General features: G+C 44.4%; 1 protein-coding gene across 1 annotated transcript in view; it reads left to right on the forward strand.

The window, feature by feature from the left end:
- SLC7A10 (solute carrier family 7 member 10) overlaps positions 1-15,058 on the forward strand; it is a 51,472-nt gene that overhangs the window by 999 nt on the left and 35,415 nt on the right. The gene's annotated exons all lie outside the window — the stretch shown is intronic.

Below are 15,058 nucleotides of genomic sequence, written 5' to 3' on the forward strand. Positions count from 1 at the left end.
AATAAAATCCAGTTGCAAAGGGCACAGAAACTGCATTGAAAGTGCCTTATTTACCCATGTGTGAAAGCAGTTCCAGGCATTATACAGTAGCCAAGGTGGGTTTGCTACTAAGTGCAGAACCAACCAAGGTCATGCTGTCAGTCCCATCTCTCTCCTGTGACACTCGTATTTTCAAACACCCATTCATTGCATTTTAAAGGTGTACAGTCTTTACACCTTTAAAAGATGCAAAAGGTGCTTTAAAAGATGAGGTGTAAAAAGAGACAAATTAATAGGGGATAGGACACATTTGGTATTTTGTTTCCTTAGGACTTACCAAACAGGACAAGTAAGGTTTGAAGGAAAAACTGGGGAAGAGCCATGTTTTTATTTATTTTTTTCTGGTATCCTCCAGGCCGCATGTATCTCAGGTTAATATGTTCTCCTTCCCTGCACACCAGAGATGGACAATGAAAAGTTTCATTCGCTTAGAGCATCTTCACAGATGACATTCAAAGCACTTTTTTAGATTCCCTTGAGAACATCCACCTCAATTAGAGTTCTTCCAGGGGGGTAGCCATCCTCATCCACTGTAGCAAAATTAAACAGGAGTCCAATAGCATATTAAATACTAACACATTTTATTCCGCTATAAGTTTTTGTGAGTCGGCAACCACTTCATCAGAGGTCCTATGAGATCCCATCACCAGAGACTGATGAAGGAAGCTCTGACTCATCAAAGCTTGAGCTAGAATCAGGGCTTTTTTTCTGGGAAAAGAGGTGGTGGAACTGAGTGGGTTGCCAGCACAGGGGGCAACTCTTGGCGGGAGGTGGTGCCCCTGGTACCACATGCATGCATGCAAAGTGCATGCATGCTCCCAGGACCGCACAATGATGTCACTTTGGGTCAGCTGGAACAAGGGGGGAGTTTTTTAAAGTTTAAATCACCCTCGGTGAAAATGGTCACATGGCTGGTGGCCCCGCCCCCTGATCTCCAGACAGAAGGGAGTTTAGATAGTCCTCAGTGCCACTCCAGCGGCACAGAGGGCAATCTAAACTCCCCTCTGTCTGGAGATCAGGGGGTGGGGCCACCAGCCATGTGACCATTTTCAAGAGGTTCCGGAACTCCGTCCCACCGTGTTCCAGCTGAAAAAAAGCCCTGGCTAGAATAAATTTAAACTTTAAGGTAGGGTTGCCAGGTCCAGGTTAGGAAATTCCTGGAGATTTTGGAGGTGGAGCTTGGGGAAGGCATAGTTTAGGAAGAGGAGGGACTTCAGTGGAATATAATACCATACAGTCCACCTTCCAAAATGTCCATTTTTTCCAGAGGAACTTTCTCTGTCACCTGGAGATCAGATGTAATTCCGGGACATCTCCAGCCACCACCTGGAGGTGGGCAACCCTACTTTAAGGTGTTAACAAGCACCTATTTACGTTTAATCAAATTAGTGAAATGTACTTTGCATGCACAGGGATCTAATCTCAAAATTAATTGAGAATCATGCAGGGCAATGGGTTTATCTTCACATTTCAGCTTTGATGTTTTCTCTGTGACATTGATGAGCATATACATCATTCTTAAAGTTCATTATTTGCCCTTCATAGTTACTCAAGAGTTCTGTGTTTTCTGATTTGAACAACAGTGGGTGGGGGGAGCAGAGTGGGAAACTATTGGCCTTTACTGTAGGAACGGTAACAAAAATTGGGAGCATTAACAGTCATAACCAAGATCTTTGGGTGGAAATGTCTGTTTTAAGACACTTATGAAAACATATTGCTCTGAGCTGGATGGCTCAGGCTAGCCTGATCTAATCAAATCTTGGCAGCTAAGCAGGGTTGGCCCTAGTTAGTACTTGGACAAGAGACTGCCAAGAAAGTCCAGGGTCACAATGGCAAACCACCTCTGTTTTTCGCTTGCCTTGAAAACCCTGTGGGGTTGCCATAAGTTGGCTGCAACTTGACAGCACCAAAAAAGGTGCTTTGAATGTCACCTGTAGAGATGCTCTAAGAAGACTGAAAACTCACTGTTGTCCATCACTGGTGTGTAGGGGATCAGAACATATTAACTTGAGATATGTGCGGCTTGCAGGATCCTTGACAACAATTCACACACATACCCACATCCTAAGGATGTATCTAGTAGTTGTCGGTTTTATTCACTGTTGTATTTTTTAAAATAGTGTTGAATCTAGTATCGCTTGTAATGTGTGCACTCCTTCTGAAATCTGCTTCTATGAGTTTCTGTTTTTCAAACTGATTGAGCCAAACAGTTTTAGTAGAAATAACAGGGGAACACAAAAAATATGCATGAGAAAGTGGACACGAGATCAGACTGTATGTGACAGCTGTCGAAGGGAGGGTGGGTGGGGCACGTTAACACATCAGACTCAGAATTTTGTCCCATCGCTGCTTTTTAGGATTAAAAAGTCAGTATTTCCAGTATCCAATGCAAAGAAGTCCCTACCTGCAATCTCCTCTTTAAAATCAGCCATATTAGAGGAGAGCATTTCTGGCATACAGCCAGTATAAATACCTAAATCCCTTCATAATGATTAGCGTCCTGCTCTTTCTACAAGGTACGATCCTCAAATTTTGGATCTCAGATTCACCATCAAGTACTTCTGCACCTTTATAAAATGAAAAAAGGAGGGGAAAAGGACCCACATTTGGACGCTGAAACGAAGGCCCCAGAAGGCTGAATTGGATTGTGGTGGATGGTGCTACAACAGAATATTCTGATATCAAAGTGCAAAGGCAAAGACTCCCCTGTTCTAAGAGATGGGAGGAGAGGAAAAGGAGCTTTTTAAAAAAAAAAACTCCCAGGCTGAACACTGTGTTTGCTAATGGCAACAAATCTCTCTGGCAATTTGTCTCTGCTACAGAACTTTGGATGTTCTGTAGGGAGAACCTTAGTTGGTCTTGCTTGTTTCCAAAGCGGGTCAAGTACTTTGGAAAGCAAAACGGTTCTCATTTTCAGTCAAGGTTGTCAATTTCAGCCTGGGAATTTCCTGGAGATTGGGGGAGGTGCCTGGGGAGGGGAGAATTTGGGGAGGGATTTCATATATCATCTTTGGTATATTATAGAGTTTGCCTTCTGAAGTTGCCATTTTCTCCAGGGGAACTGATCTCTGCAGTCTAGAGAGTTTCAGGTAGGTAGCCGTGTTGGTCTGCAGTCAAAGAGCAAGATCCTGGTCCAGCAGCAACTTATGAACCAACTAGAATCCCAAGGTATGAGCTTTTGAGAGACTAAGCTCCCCTGGTTAGATGCTAGGGGTGGAAAAAACCACTCCTTGTATCTGACGAAGGGAGCTTTGACTCCTGAAAGCTCATACCTTGGGATTCTAGTTGGTCTTTAAGGTGCTATTGGACTTGGATCTTGCTATAGTCCAGAGATCAGCTGTAATTCCAGGAGAACTCCAGGGCTGGAGTGCTGGTGCATCTGTTTTTTTTCCATCTCTAGAAGGTTCCTAAGTATCTACCTAAACAAGAGCTTGGGAGATCCACAACTGGGCCTTCACAGCATCTTTTAAAAGGGAATGAGATCCTTATTCAACCTTTCCTCCTCCGCACAGTTTTGCCCATTCAAACCTACAGTTTTGAGCTGCTACTACCCTTGGAAAGGAAAGGACAAGTAAAGAGTGCCTTCCCATCCCTCTCCAGGATTAAGGACAGCACAAAGAGATCTGCTTTGATCGGTGAAACCATGTGCCGAGGCCCTGCCTGAGTCTGGTGGTATCTTGCAAGCAGCAAGTGTGGCATACCCTCCTACCAGAGGGAAAGGGATTTCCTTCACCCTTATTCTCTGCCTCTCTCCTGACTTTGCTTCTTGCATCCTGAGAAGCAAGAGCTGGCACATCTCTCTTGGCCATTTCCCTTTTAAAGGGTCTGGCCCTGCCAGAGGCAAGGCCCTTTGGAGGCTCCACCCCTCTGGAACTCCCATGAGATCTGGGCAAATCCTGCAGTCATTGCCATAAGGCACTATGTGTGTTGCTGTCTTGGTGCGTGGATACCAAGGGTGACTCCTCAGTCACCCCTGGCATTTCGTAGAAAAAGAGCTGGAGGGACTCATTAGCATAATTCATTAGCATAACGCATTAGCATAACGCATTAGCATATGCCACACGCTTGCCATCGCCAGAAGTGGTTCATTAGCATAACTGATTTGCATATGCCACACCCCCTGACATCACCTATCCTGGCTGTTTTGGACCCAATCCTGTTCATTCAGGGTCGAAATTGGGTTCAAAATGGCAAAAAGGGGCTGAAAATGGCCAAAAAGGGGCCCAAAATGGTCAGGATCAGGCTGCTGCTGAGCGGGAGAGTGATCCACCACCCGTCAGAGGCCCGATCTGGGCCGTTTCAGCCCCAATCCAGGCTGAAACAAACCCCAAATGGCCACCTGACACATGACCTCTTTGGGGAACTGCCAGAACTGCGTTCCTGCACGTTCCCCCTCGAAATGAGCCTTGCTCCTCAGACCCCCTCAGAGTTGGGGAGCCCTGCCGTCTCTCAGGTCCCTGACCCCATTCAAGTACAGAGGGGTTAAATCCTTCTCTCTTTCTTTCCAACCTGAATCAGGGCTCCTGCTATTACCCTTTTTTAAATGCTGGAAATTTGCATTTCTGCATTCCAAATAAGTTTGCATACCCTCTCAAAAGCTGTCAATTATTATTTTATACCTATCCCACTTTTCTCCCCACTAGGGGACCCAAATAAGGTTTAGCTTGCATGCCGGAATTTAATTAAAGTGTGTCATGAGGTTTAACTACTGTTGTATTTATTTTGATTTTGTTTAAAACATTTTTACACTGCCTTTCCACCTAGGTAGGATCCCCAAGGTGGCAACTGTAGTACGGATTGGTTAAATGCCCCAGGTTTGTAGCTTCACAATAGATACTGAAATATGAGAATGCCCTTCTCTGGCTGCAGTAAGACCAAGTCAAATAGAAGAGATGATGCAGCCTGGTATACAAAATCCGTACAGTTGTACTCAAAATAAGCCTGTATTGACCGTGCCTGGAGAAAAAATCCCAGTACAAAAGTTCTATACAAGCTGTAACCAGATCCTTTGGGGATCTTGTGCTCTACATTTTTCTTTTCCCCCCATTGACTAACACCTGTCATATGAAACTGACTCAAGTGTCAAGGAGCAATGCTGCTTGGTGGATTGATTTTCTAGTTTTCCTTCTGCTGTATTGACAAGTTTGAAGCAAGCCGTGCCACCTTGAGTAAAAGACTTCAGTCAAACCTACTGCACAAATTCGGAAAGCCGTGCCAAGAAGCCAAGAAGTGGCAGAATCCTGAACATTTCAGTGCAATTATTTTTAAAGGTTCTAGTCCTGTTGGTTGTGTGAGATGTGACAGCAGCAGCATTAATAGCTACTTTGGTATGACCTCCCTCTTGAAGCTCATCTGGTGTCTACCTTACTTTTCGTTATGTTCCGTGCCAAAACATTCCTTTTTATTCAGGTTTTTAACCTAAGCGGAGTATCTTTTAATGTTTTAATGCAGATGAATTTTTTATTGTATTTTAATACGTTGTTATCCGCCCTGAGCCTGCTTGCGGGGAGGGTGGAATAGAAATATGAAATAAATAAAATCTTTCCCCCAGCTATTTCATTGCTACTGTTTTAAGACTGCTTTATGCTGCTTTATACCGGGCATGTTTTCATGATCTGTTTTTAATTGACTTTTTGTATTGGCTATTGGTTTTATCAGCCTGTTTTGCTGTTTTAGTCTTGAACTGCCTCAAGCGAGTTTTGGAGAGGTAGTATACAAATTAGCTAAATAAATAAAGAAGACGGTGTGGGAAGCCAGAGGCAGTCTGGTCATCCCAGGTTGCGATGCATGGCAGTTGTTGTGGGAGCTAAACAGCAAAAATGCTATATATCATTGTGAGAATCCAATGAAATGTGCCTACAGGTTTATTCCAGAAAGAACTGTATCAAAATTTTGGGAAACCAGGTTTTAACTGCAAATTCTTGCCACGGAGATTTGTTTTTTAAAAAGATTTATGCTTCCCTTCTGTCAGGTGATCTCCAAGGCAGCTTACATAAAAGATTAAAAATCAGTATGCAAAAAGAATGGGAAAAATTAAATCCAACTGAAATTCACAAAACAGGAAAAAAACTGAGCATAAGAAGGGGAGCTACTAAAAGCTGTCCACAATTAAAACTGAAGTAAAATCCACTTCCCTCTCACATCTAATAGATTTGGCTGAGGGGGGTGAAAATATTTGAGGAGAGTGTTTCACGACTGGGGCATTATAACAAGAAAGGGCCTGACCCAGTAACTACCTCCCCCAAATAGAAGCAGATGAGCCATGCAAACATGCACGTTCATACAAAGATGTATGAACGTCAGTTCCCTGATCCCAAACTGTTCATGCAGAGCCGTGTTAGACGAAATCACACAGGCTTTCTCTGTGGTGGCCCCCACCCTGTGGAACGGCCTGCCTGAGGCGGTCAGGAGAGCCCCCACTCTCCTGGCTTTCTGCAAACGATGTAAAACCGAATTATTCAAAAAGATACTTAGATAGGAGGGCTGTATTGTAGGGAGGGGATCTCAGTAGCTTCACTAATGAGTTAGGGTCCATAAACTTCACCACCATGTTGTCTTACATATTATCTGTTGCTTTAAATATGTGCTCCTATGAGCTATCTGTGCTTCATGTTGTCAGCCCTAGAATTCCTTAAGTTCTGTTTCAGCATTTCTTCAATTCTGTATTGGATTCTTGCTAATCCAATACAGATAGTCTTTGTAAACGTGTATTTTCCCCCCTATGCCATTGTTTGTGAAAATGCTCTTGATATATTGACTGTACTAATCTCACACTGTGTAATCCGCCTTGAGTCTAAGGCCGTTTCCAGACGGCCCCCCGCCTCGCGAAACGTCGCGCGTCGTCGCGCGTCGTTGCGCAGAAAACGCGAAATATCGCGTTTTCTCGCGCGAGTTTTGCGCGACGTCGCGCAAAACTCGCGCGAGAAAACGCGATATTTCGCGTTTTCTGCGCAACGACGCGCGACGACGCGCGACGTTTCGCGAGGCGGGGGGCCGTCTGGAAACGGCCTTAGTAAAAAAGGTGGACTATAAATGGATGAGAGAGAGAGAGAGAGAGAGAGAGAGAGAGAGAGAGAGAGAGAGAGAGAGAGTTTGATGTAGTGGTTAAGAGCATGGGACTCTAATCTGGAGAACTGGGTTTGATTCCCTACTCCTTGGGTCAGTCACAGCTTCTAGGAGGTCTCTCAGCCCCACCCACCTCACAGGGGGTTTGTTGTGGGGATAACAACAACAACAACAACAACATTCAATTTATATACCGCCCTTCAGGACAACTTAATGCCCACTCAGAGTGGTTTACAATGTTATTATTATCCCCACAAGAAACACCCTGTGAGATAGGTGGGGCTGAGAGAGCTCCAGAGAACTGTGACTAGCCCAAGGTACAAAATACTTTGTAAACCACTCTGGGTGGGTGTTAAGTCATCTTGAGGGGCGGTATATAAATCGATTGTTGTTGTTGTTGTTGTTGTTGTTGTTGTTGTTGTTGTTGTTGTTATGATAGATAGATAGATAGATAGATAGATAGATAGATAGATAGATAGATAGATAGATAGATAGATAGATAGATAGATAGATAGATAGATAGATAGATAGATAGATAGATAGATAGATAGATAGATGCACAACCTCCACCCTCTGATTGCCTCCAATGAGGCTGGCACAACATATATCCTGACCTAACACACTTTTGAGTGGATAAAGTCGCATCCCCGAGGCAGAATGCTGTGTCCTGCCCCTGCCCTTGCTCACTGGCTGACCTTTGGCCATTCATTCTCTCTCAGCCTCGCCTCACGGTTGTTGTTGTGAGGGCAAAATAGAAGAGGGGGGGAAGCATGTCTGCCCCATTGAGGAGGGGGGGAAATGCAATAGACAGATAGGGTCAAAGCCAGCATTTAAAAGCCAGTGAAAATCTTTTTAGTCTGAGCCAAATGTGCTCAATAAAGGTATAAAGACAGATACGTAGAGCTATGCCCATCTGTTTAAAGGTGATTAAAGTGAGCATTTTTCTTTTCTCCGTATTAACTCCACTCTACCAGTAAATTGAAATTAAGCCTGGGAAGGTGGCAAGGAAGTCCTGCAAATCCTCTGATATGGATGTTCACCTCCAAGGTCCCAAATGAGTTACACAGGAGAACAAAGAGTTCTAATTAGAGTTTCCAGGCAGGGGCAAAGGGGGGAGCGGGGACGGCAAACTGACAAACATCACAGAAAACAATTTTGCTCTCCTGTCCTTGTGCCTTCCTGCCACAGCCAATCTTCATCCAGCACGAAAGCCCTGCATCCTTCCTGGGTACAAAAGCAGCAAGCCAGAAACACTGGGGGGGATAAAGGAGTGGCAGTTGGGTGAGGTGGGCTGGAGGTGCCTTTTGATGTGCCCGGGTTATTCTCTTCTTACTAAGCAAGCAAGGGCAGGGACAGGACACAGCATTCTGCCTCGGGGATGCTACTTTATCCTTTTAAAAGTGTGTTAGGTCAGCCTCATTGTGTGTTGTGCCAGCCTCATTGGAGGCAATCAGAGGGTGGAGGTTGTGCCATTTAATACATATAATCGGGGCTTTTTTTCAGCTGGAATGCAGTGGAACAGAGTTCTGGCACCTCTTGAAAACGGTCACATGGCTGGTGGCCCGGCCCCCTGATCTCCAGACAGAGGGGAGTTTAGATTGCCCTCCACACTGTGCCGCAGCTTGGAGGGCAATCTAAACTCCCCTCTGTCTGGAGATCAGGGGGCCGGGCCACCAGCCATGTGCCCATTTTTGCCGAGGGTGATTTAAACTTGTTCCAGCTGACCCAAAGTGATGTCATTGTGCGGTCCTGGGAGCATGAATGCACTTTGCGCGCATGCATGTGGTACCAGAGGCACCACCTCCTGCCAGGAGTTGTCTCCTGTACTGGCAACCCACTGAGTTCCACCACCTCTTTTCCCAGAAAAAAAAGCCCTGCATATAATTGATATTATTATTATTGTTAGTAGGCACTGTTCAAAATATGATTCGTCATCTATGCCCACTTATGGTTTATTAAGATAACCTAAAAAGATAAGGCTCGGTTTGTTACCCCTCCCCACAATGCAGGGAATCCAGGTACTATTCTTATTTTCGTTGTGAATTATTCCTTTATTAGCAAGAACCATAAGCCTGAACTCCTTAGGTGATCTCAGGAAAGCCACTATCCCACCACCTACCTGCAATCTGCAGTTAAGAATACTAACCTACCTTATAGAGTTGTTGTAAAGATTTCGGAAAGAATGTGTTGGATGCTGGTTCCCTTCCCCTTGTGGAATCCGACTTACAGGTCTCCCTTTAGTGGAATTATCAGGTAGATTTAGGTGATTTTCCTGGGAGCAGACATTATGTCCTCCTGGAACTCAGATTCTATTGCACATTCTTTTCTTTTATCTTCTTTACTTGTAAACTCTATGGTAAGCTAAGAGCTAATATGATATTCCCTCTTAGAGCCACCTTACACAGTAGAAGGACTATGGAAACAGTAGTAAATTTTATTTCAGTGGCACTAAAACTTCACGCCAAAGCGTTCAAGTCACCCTTCGTGAACTGGATTACTGTCAAGCTCTGAATTTATTTTTAGTAGTAGATAGATATGATGATTTTATCTTTTCTTTTTGGTGGGTATTTTAAAATAGAATAATATCTTACTACCAGGCATATTGAGGTTTTGCATTGTATTCTGTTTTCTGAATTGCAATTCATTTTCTGAATTATACTTTAATTTTAGTACAGAGGACATAATTGGAAAAGGGTAACAACTTGTGCTTTATGGACTAAGGAAAGGAAAGGAAGATTCTCCTCCAACAGTAGTTAGCAGATAGAAACCATTAAATCAAGCTCCTACGGTAGAAATGCTTAAAACTCTAAGTATTTTTTCATATAATGTATTTCCCATGAATTCAAATTGTAGTATTTTATAACTGGGGAAATATTATTATTCTCTCTTAGAGGATATGTCAGTTATAATAATGTTAGCAGGGCTTTTTTTCAGCAAGAACACGGTGGAATGGAGTTCCGGCACCTCTTAAAAACGGCCCCATGGACGGTGGCCCCACCCCCTAATCTCCAGACAGAGGGGAGTTTAGATTGCCCTCCGTGCCGCTGAGCGGCACGGAGGGCAATCTAAACTCTCCTCTGTCTGGAGATCAGGGGGTGGGACCACTGGCCATGGGACCAGTTTTGCCAAAGGCAATTTAAACTTTAAAAACTCCCCTTGTTCCAACTGACCCAAAGTGACGTCATTGTGCAGTCTTGAGTTCCACCACTGAGTTCCACCACCTCTTTTCCCAGGAAAAAGGCCCCGAGTGTTAGTGTTGCCAACTCTGGGTTGGGAAGTTCCTGGAGATTTTGGAGGTGGAGCCTGGATAGGGCAGGGTTTGAGAGGGATCTCAGCAAGATACAGTGCCATAGAGTCTACCCTCCAAAGCATTATTTTTGTCCAGGGGAACTGATTTCTGTAGTCTAGAGATGAGTTGTAATTTCAGGATATATCGAGCCACCATCTGGAGGCTGCTAAGCCTAAATAGAGTGCAGCGTGGAATATGAGTGTGTGCAGGAACTGCACGTATTGGACAGCGCCAATGGCATCACTAGGGAATAGCAATACCAATTTGCCTCTGTGGCTGTTCTCACTTCACATTTAAGTGACATTTAATGAAGTATAATGAAGGAACTTCTATTAAATAGTTCCTGGCTAGAGGGAATTTATGAGGACTGCAACTTCACGTGAACCATGTAAGTTGTATTGGCCCTAGTTGCAGTTCTCTTCGGCTGGGCAGACAGAGAATCATTGTGAGTTCTGCACAGTTTGTCTAGTTTACCGCATCAGATGCTCTGAATGAGCCAAACCTGCCCAATTAACACCCACGTTTTATCCAACAGAGTAAATAAAAAGGCCTGTGCATAATTTGTTTTATAAAAAAATAAAGTTTGTGTCATGCCAAGATAATCCAAGTTCTCCTCTAACACCTTCATATTTTATGCAGATTAAGTCTAAATACAGAATTTCAGTACAAATTTACTCTGTGCCTGATAGATATGGATCTAAGATTCATGTAGTCCAATTTCTATTTACTGAAGTCTGTGGTTTATCATGCACGCACACCTAAACTGTTGCTTTAAGACTGTTTTAACAAAAAATAAATCAGAAGCCTTTGGGATATGGGTTTCCACAGGGCTTTTTAAAAAAAAGTCAGGGGTCATTTCGTAGAAAAAGAGCTGGAGGAACTCATTAGTATAACTTATTAGTATCACTCATTAGCATATGCCACAGCCCCTGACATCGCCAGAAGTATTTCATTAGCATAACTGATTTGCATATGGCACACCCCCTGATATCACCTATCCTGGCTGTTTTGGACCCAATCCTGACCATCCAGGGCCGAAATTGGGCCCAAAATGGCAAAAAGGGGCTGAAAAGGGGCCCAAAATGGTCAGGATCGGGCTGCTGCTGAGGGGGAGAGTGATCCACCACCCGTCAGAGGCCCGATCTGGGCTGTTTTGGCCCCAATCCAGGCAGAAACAGGCCCAAAATGGCCAAGAGTCAGGTGGGAAGGGCCACCTGACGTGACCTCCTTGGGGAGCTGCCGGAACTGCGTTCCCCCTCAAAATGAGCCCTGAAAAAAGTAATGGTTAATCAAAACATGAAAGATAATAAACTAATAGTTAATAAACAAATAGATGAAAGTCCGTATTTTATGCACAACAAATTCTAAGTTGGTGATCTCTGAATGAGCTGCAGTGCAAAAACCTGGCAAAGCAAGGTAATCTAGATTAGGCCCAAATATTTTAAAGTAATCACGAAATTAGCTCAGATTCCTAAAAAGCACAAACCTGCTTAGTTCCCAGGACATTAAAGACCTCTAGTTCTGAGAAGACGGGACCCAAACCCACTCCCATTAACCACCCAAATTACACTGAAACAGAACAGTGAGAGACTAATATGCTAAGGATGGCATATAAGGATGACTGTGTTTTTTAAAGAAAATATTGTCAGCCACTTTATGTCTAACAGCAGGATATAAATATATTGATAAACCTTCTGCCACAAGAGATGTGGTTAGTGTACTACACGGTAGTAAGACTTGATTTCTGGCTCTCTTTTAAATGTTCTTCCAGAATGCCAATGGACACCTCTTGGCAAAATGTACTGTGTGTTATTCAGGAACTGAGAGTCAATTCGCTTCATTTATTGACTTATAAATATAAGAATTGTGTGGGTTATCTATGGGGAGGCTGGAGATTTCCCAGAATAACAACTGATCTCCAGACTACAACCTTGAGTTTTCTGGGGGAAATGGCTACTTTGGAGGGCAGATTCGATGGCATTTTACTGACTGGGGTCCCTCCCTCCCCTGGCTCCAGCCCCAAATCTCCAGGAATAGCCCAGCCCAGAGTTGGCAACCCGAGTTTTCCAGGCTGAACTCCATCTATTTCGAAAGACTGAACACGAAGCAGGTAAGTAGGACTCGTGCGTTGTGCAGTTTTGTAGGCATGCAGAAAAGGGAAAAAAAGAAATGGGATGTGGAAAAAATAATAAAAGCCTAATAATCCTAGCTTTCATGTTCAAGAGCATTAAATGCTATGTATTTAAATATTTATATCCAGCTTTTCTCTTCACTGGGAAATTAAAGTGGCTTACAAAGAATTAAACATCTCATCTGGCAAGCACTCTTCCAAAAAGCAGGAAAACCACCCTGTGAAACTCCTGCCCCCAACTTACCTCTCATCTATTCCCAGCCCATCTAAAATCACAGCTCCAAATTCTCAGTAAGTCCAGATTCAAACATGTGCATCCTTTCTGTTTCTCACACACGTAGCCAGGACCAGCATCAGCTGAGCACCTGCTCGCCCTGGCGGGGGGCCTTTCCTCTCTACCAGCTGGCCATGATAGAATTGATCTCCCATTTCCCAACAGGAAAAGTGCCTGGAGAGATCGGAAGATGCAGAGCAGAGGCAAATCACCAGGGCTTTTTTTCAGCGGGAACGCAGTGGAACGGAGTTCCGGCATCTCTTGAAAATGGTCCTATGGCTGGTGGCCCCGCCCCCTGATCTCCAGACAGAGGGGAGTTTAGATTGCCCTCCGCACCACTCCAGCGACGCGGAGGGCAATCTAAACTCCCCTCTGTCTGGAGATCAGGGGGTGGGGCCACCGGCCACGTGACCGCTTTTGCCAAGGGCGATTTAAACTTTTAAAAACTCCCCCCTTGTTCCAGCTGACCCAAAGTGATGTCATTGTGCGGTCCTGAGTTCCTGAGTATCTCTAGGAGAAATCCCTCTCCACAGGCACCACCCCAAAATCTCCAAGAATTTCCCAGGCCAGATGTGTGGGTCTTCTGTGTACTTCACTTTGGCTGGATCACACCCAGTGTGTTTAAAGAGACAGAATCTCTGACCGGCTTTAATTCAGCAGTGCCAACAGGTGCTTTTACAGTAGACATTTTTAGAGTACAAACTCCCCCCCCCCCCCGGTGCAACAACAGTACCAAGAGACCAAAAGGCTTAAAGTCCAACCCTAAGCATAGTTACAGCCTTTTGAATCCAGTTAAGTATAAGGGTGTAATTCTGCTTATGATTGCACAGTTACGCATTATCCTGTATAAGAGAAATAATTACCTACCAATGCATTTACGTTTTAAAATTAAAATATTACAAAAGGATTTAAAATGCTGTGCATAGCGTTAGAATATTGTGCGCGCGTGTGTGTGTATATGTATATATAATACTGCCTACAAAAGATTAGCAACTTGTATAGAGATTGGCTGAATGCATTCAAATTCCACTGAGAATGGAAATCAAGGCCAGCAGGGGGTTTGACTGAGACCCAAACGAAATGAATGAAGTGGCTTTGGGGGGGGAAATTAATCTCATATTGCCCACGTCGCTCAAGGCGTGTCAAAAGGCACGGCAGCTCCTGTTCGGCACTTGGGTGTTTAAACTGTGAGTGGAGGAAGCAGAACAAAGCAGTAACCTGAGGTGGACCTTTGGGAGCAGGAAGCGCATGGTTTGGTTGAGAGCCGTGCGTTTGCATCCCATTGAGACGGGGGGGGGGGTGCACAAGCATCGCATTTCTAGAGCATGTTGATCAGTGTTCTGTTTTGCAGTGTGTGCTGATTTTCTGTCATGCTTTGATTACTGTGATGCCCGTGGTTTGCAACGCTGCATCTCTCATATATGAAGCATTGGCTAAATCAGATTCTTTGGGGCCACGTTATCCCGTAATTTAGTTCCTCCGTCTACAGTAGACTGTAATTACCAAGGCGGCTGTCAGATCAAAGCATTGTATGTAAAGAAGTGGTGGTTTAAACTGGGGCTGTCTGTATACAGACGGCAATATCCACAACAGCTGCACAAACACCTTTTTCAATGTACCTGATCCTTTTATACAAGAAACAGTGTGTGCTAGAGCAGTGGTCATCAGCTTTAAGGTTCACTTTATTGTCAATTAGGCCTCATTTTGAGGGGGAAGGTCCCCCAAAGATTGGGTCCATTTCCAGTGATGTCAAAGGGCATGACATATGCTAATGAGTTATGCTAATGAGTTCCTCCAGCTCTTTTTCTATGAAATGACCCCGCCTCTGCCAGAAATCCCCAGGAGTTTGGGGGATGGGTTGTGGTTGTGTCTCAACAACACTTTAGGAATCCCATAAATCTCTATAGTAAAATTATAGAGATCTCAGATATTCCTAGAGTGTCACCTGACTTGGCAAAGAGCCAGAAGTGACACTGATGCATCATTCAACATATGCTCCCCCCTCCCAATGCTCCATTAAGCAGTGGTGGCAGGAGCCATCCCTCACCTTCAGCAGCCAACTGGCAACTCTATCATCAGCTGAGATCACGTGAAAAATGGAGATATGTACATGTAAAGGCAACTATCAATGGTTGTGGTAAACAGTGCTCATAGAGTTGACAGTCCCCCCTTGGGAGTGGGGGATACCCTGCCCCTAGCCACCCCCAGCTGCTGCCCACTGCCACCACTCACCTGGCGAGCAGGGAAGAGGAAAGCACGG

The sequence above is a fragment of the Eublepharis macularius genome, chromosome 16, assembly GCF_028583425.1.
Source record: "Eublepharis macularius isolate TG4126 chromosome 16, MPM_Emac_v1.0, whole genome shotgun sequence".
NCBI classification, from domain to species: Eukaryota; Metazoa; Chordata; class Lepidosauria; order Squamata; family Eublepharidae; genus Eublepharis; species Eublepharis macularius.